Source organism: Montipora foliosa, chromosome 1 (genome assembly GCF_036669935.1).
Source record: "Montipora foliosa isolate CH-2021 chromosome 1, ASM3666993v2, whole genome shotgun sequence".
Classification (NCBI taxonomy): Eukaryota; Metazoa; Cnidaria; class Anthozoa; order Scleractinia; family Acroporidae; genus Montipora; species Montipora foliosa.
The window spans coordinates 62,232,739-62,237,738 of NC_090869.1; the positions used below are offsets into that span (position 1 = coordinate 62,232,739).

The window sequence follows — 5,000 nt, forward strand, 5'->3', positions numbered from 1 at the left end:
CAATGAACACCACTAGGATAGTAGCGAATAGAAAGCTTGAAAAAATCCATTACGTTTAAGCTTGAGATTTTCAGGCTGTTTTTGGCGATGATCGTCTCTAACAATTGATTTCATGTTTTCGTGTTGCGAACCGATCATCCGTACTCAGTGTTTCTTCGATTTGAAAAATAAAGCAACCTTAAAAACCTTAAATCAGTTCAACCGAAGGACTACAAGAAATGGGGTTATTCAAAAGAAACAGCGCGGAAAGAAATGTAAATATGATATCAATCCCAAGCGAACGCCACAAATAGGTTTGAATCGCACAGGAGCAAAATGTTTCAACGACACGAATTCTACCGTACTCATTCTGTGAAGGGCCGCAAACATCTAAGGCAAAGCATGAAATTTATACGCTCCAGTTTCTCTTCGATAAGACTCTTTAAGTCAGCCCAATACACGAAGCCTATCTTCTTACAGTTTTCTCAGGGTCTAAAGTGCACTTCCACAATCTGGAAGTCCGTTGTGATTGGTCTACGTAAATTCCGGCTCGTGGGGCTGCGATCCTTTTGGCCAGCGCCGCTGTTGGTTTCAATTCAGTCTCGCCACCAGAGCCTCGGGTCGACCCAAGGCTCTGGGAAACTCTATTTAGGAGAACATGCGCCGTGGGGTTCTTATAGCCAAAAATTGGCTCGTTGAACAATGTTTAAGAAGATTTTTAAACATTGTTATTTTCTTTTATTTTTACATTTTTTATACGTGCGTCGAATGTGATACTCGAGACGTGATGTCTTATTCTGCAAGTGGTTCAAGTTCTTCAAACGCATTCCTAGCCTCGGCAATTACCATTCCTTCCAACAATTATTGAGTGATTATTTCTGAAGAACAAGCTCTGTCTTCTCACTTCAGATTTTATGATTGACGAGTCATCCGTTCTAAACAAGAATTTGTCCTTGATAGTTGTGAAGAAACGTCACTTTCCAAAACACTCCCAACATTCAATTTAACATTGATTCTGCAAATCCGGCAAAAATTTGAGGGCTCTCTCTGCTTAGCTTTCCTGCCGCTCATTTTACCGGGCTTCTTTGGAGTGTCGCTCATTAAATTAAAAGTAAATACAGTAGTTTTTCTGTGGTTTCCTTTCCGAAAAGTTGATTGAACTCGACATGCACATAAATATCCCCACGCCGTTACTGTATTATTTACATTGGTTGTGTTTTCGCTATACCACTTTTCTGGCCGAACATTCTTTCTAGGTGTTTGTTGACAGACCGACATTTACTAGTTAAACTTGACATCTGTTTTCACTGTGAAATTTAACCCGAAATTTTAGCCGTTTACTCAGAAGATTCAAATTACAAAAGCGCGCAACTTTGAAAAAATGGCGGGAGATGAAGCATTTTTTATGACTTCTCTTGTACTGATTCTCGCCATATTTTTCCGAAGGAGACGACGTTTCTTTCAGAGAATAAGGTCTTCACGAACTCCATTTCCAGTTGATCCCAATCTTTCTCGTGGATTGACGGACCGGCGTTCGGTGAATCTGTTTGCAAAGTGAACCACGAGGTGAGCGCGAGCGTCTGGAAAATATTTGCGAGCTCACGATTTGGCAGGCATCTGTCACTACGGGCAATGTGATTGGCTGCGGCATTTACCAGGAAGTGTTATACCATCTCGCGAGGTAGTATAACTTTCTGGGAATTTCCGGTCATAGAGGCGAGATAATCCCTTGTTTTTTCTCGTGAAAACAGCTTGCATTTTTAACTTGCTAAACTTAGAGCGAGCTGTTTTCACGGTGCTTCCGGACTTTTCCGACTTTAGCTAGTCAAACTTGTCCTAGTGAAAACACAACCATTAGCAATAAAAAGGCGGAACCATCTGTCATATCACTTTTAACAGATTTGTTGATTCTGAACGTGTCGGTTACAGCAACGGGTGCAGTCGGCTTCAGTTCTCTCCTCTTCCTAAGCCTCCCTCGGTCATTTTATTTGTTTGCGTGACAAAACACGACTGCCTCAGAAAAGAGGGCCGCTCGATTAATTTATGAAGGGACTTCTCGCAGTCTAGTGCAACTTAAATTTGATATTTTTTTATGCAAGGGCCAGCTGAACAAAGTGGAAGCGCCGGACCTTAGGAGATCTAGCCAGCAAATAATTTGTTGATTAAAAACAGCCTGTGGCTGACGTGACTACGTGTCGACCTTTGTACGCTCACTGCATGACAAGTTTGTCAAGTGTTGAATCATTCATAGTTTGTTTAATGATATAGCACAAGAAATATAGTAACACCATCGGAAGAGGAGATTTAGAGTCATGCTGGCCTGGTCGGTCATGTTTGAAGCCACCGTAGTCATGTCGTTGTCGCAAATTCTCGCTTCTTTCCCCGTCAGGTTCTGTCGGCTGTCGGTGTTCTAGAACAAAGGTTGTCGCTACCTTTTTTGCAATTTTGGAGCGATGTCGCTTGTCGCCAAAAACCCTTGTAAGGCCTCAATTGTCCGCCATCTGACCGATTGGACCTCAGAGGGTTGGATCCAGGGAAAAGTGACGTCAAAGGCTCACTATTATATGTGTGAAATGCGGAAAGCCCATGAGCCTGTGATGTCACTTTCTCCTCGATCCAGCTCTGTCAAGATCTTAAAGTTAGTAATGGCGGACCATTAAATAGGAAAATTCCAGTTAAAATAAACAGGTGTCTTTTTTAAATCAAGGCTTAAGACTTTGGTCACTTAGAGTTTAGTCAACATAGTTTTGAAATTTAAAGGGAAAACAGAATTGATTTTTTGGTCATAGTAGCACTTTAAAAGTTTCAATTCTAATTGTCGATCCAACTTGATCCGATCCCGACTGACTGTCAGAGTTGATCTGCTTTGTGTTTAGTCAACATAGTTTTGAAATTTAAAGGGAAAACAGAATTGATTTTTTGGTCATAGTAGCACTTTAAAAAATTCAATTCTAATTGTCGATCCAACTTGATCCGATCCCGACTGGCTGTCAGAGTTGATCTGTTCCAACTTTTTTTGTACATGCCTTGTCAGCAGGTGTGGGCAATCGATGGAACAAGTGATCAAAGCACTGACAAGTTACTGGAAGCCTCATGGCCATTTATTGCACATTTTATAATAATGACAATTTTAAAGAGTGTGTAATATAAGCACTAATAAACTTGTGGCCATCTAGTATTTAAAACAAGAATCATGATAATTAGTGCAATAACTACAGTACAGTACCAACTGCAGAATTAACTACAGAAAACACACAAGGAAACTAAACATTAAGACTGCTCAGATGCCACACTGATTAAAAAATAATGTTCTACCTCCCTCGGTCATTCTGGGATATTTTGGAGTTGGAAAATGTAATGTTTGCAAAAAAACAAAATAAATATTTACCTAAGTCTTTATAAGATAATCATGAATTGCACATTGAGTCATTTCGTATGTCATTGTACACAATCATTGATGGAAGCTCAGTTTACAGGGAGGTCCTGTATCCAATGGAATTGGAATTTAGAGATGTTGGTTTTTAAAAAGCTTAAGCATTACCATTCTAGTTTGCTGAAAATAGCAAACAACTGTACAGTACAGGTCAGAGATAACTGACCAACATACAAGCAGAAGACACCCGCATTTCTTGCATTTATGTAACTATTGAATAAAAAATGACCTATCTCTTCCATCAAAAATGATCAACTCAATCAAACAATTACACAAACTAACTTTAATATCCAAAAATCTCCTCCTCCCCTAAACAACATTGAAAGATGTTGGGCCTTCCATACACTTGTTTTGCTTGGCTCAAACTACTCACTCAAACTATTAAAATGCAACAGTGTGAAGGGGGCGATGAAACCTAATTTTATCACTCATCTGAATCACTTGGCAAATAGCAATATTATTGATTAAAACCTAATGGCCACCATTTTTATAGCCCAGGTTATTTTGCAAAATCTCCACTGAAATCATTGCCCTGAGGTTAGTATGTCTAATCAAAATAGAGACAAAAAAATTGAATTATGAAAGTAGTCTATGCTATCCTGTTCTAATAGTTACAGACACTAAAAATGAGCCTAAATGGAATGAAATGTAAATAAGATTTATTGGAAACATTTGTAAACATTGAAATCTCAACATTTCCATACCCATTGCAAGGTTGCTGCCTAACAAAATTTTAAAGGGGCCCTCAGAGCTAAACACTGAGAACTTAGGAGCCCAACATATGAAGTGAAAGGTGTTGCTGTGGAAAATTAAGGCGCCCAGAGATATTCTTTGGGAGCCCCAGGCTACCGGGCTCCTGTTAGGCAACAGCCTTGCCCATTGAGACCTCAAATGCCCCCAGGATGCCCCCAGTTGAAGGAGAGGACAAAACGCGGAGCCCTACTCCATGGAGTACCCTATGGAGTACCTAAATGGAGTACCCCTAAAAATCATTTATTGGTCAAATTAAATACTTTATCAACATAGTGAGGTATTTAGATGCACATTACCTTGATTTATTTTGAGCTTTCCAGCTCTCCGATTGTTACTGATCAATGCAGTTCGTGAATTGGCCAACATCTTGAAATTTCGTCGGTATTTCATGTATCCCTTACTATAGAGTATTTTTAGACAACTATTTATGTAAAAAAACGTGTGTACTCCTGCATACCCATTCAGGCCCGTGCATGCCCATACATACATACATACCCCTATGGAATGGATTGGAAAACTCTATTTGTACGTGGTCAGATTACCAATGGGTATATATGGGTATACAGGGGCAAACATGAGGATATATGGGTATACAGGGGCATACATGGGTTTTTGTGGGTATACAAGAAGGGTAGGCAGGTTTGTATGAATATTTGTCTAAATACACTATAATAAGGGATACCTACCAAACTTCAAGATGGAGGCCAATTCGTGAACTGCATCGAACTGTAAAAAAAGGTATGTAGATCTAAAACCTTCGCCATGTTGATAAAGTATTGAATTTGACCATAAATGATTTTTAGCGGTACTCCATTTGGGTACTCCATAGTGTACT

General features: G+C 39.6%; 1 protein-coding gene across 1 annotated transcript in view; it reads right to left on the bottom strand.

Annotated features, from left to right (window-relative positions):
• Positions 1-3,062: 3,062 nt before the first annotated feature.
• LOC138003899 (putative diacyglycerol O-acyltransferase MT1809) overlaps positions 3,063-5,000 on the bottom strand; it is a 3,738-nt gene continuing 1,800 nt past the window's right edge. The window contains exon 1 of the mRNA XM_068850211.1: positions 3,063-5,000. This exon is cut by the window's right edge and continues 1,800 nt beyond it. The gene's annotated coding sequence lies outside the window, so the exon portion shown is untranslated.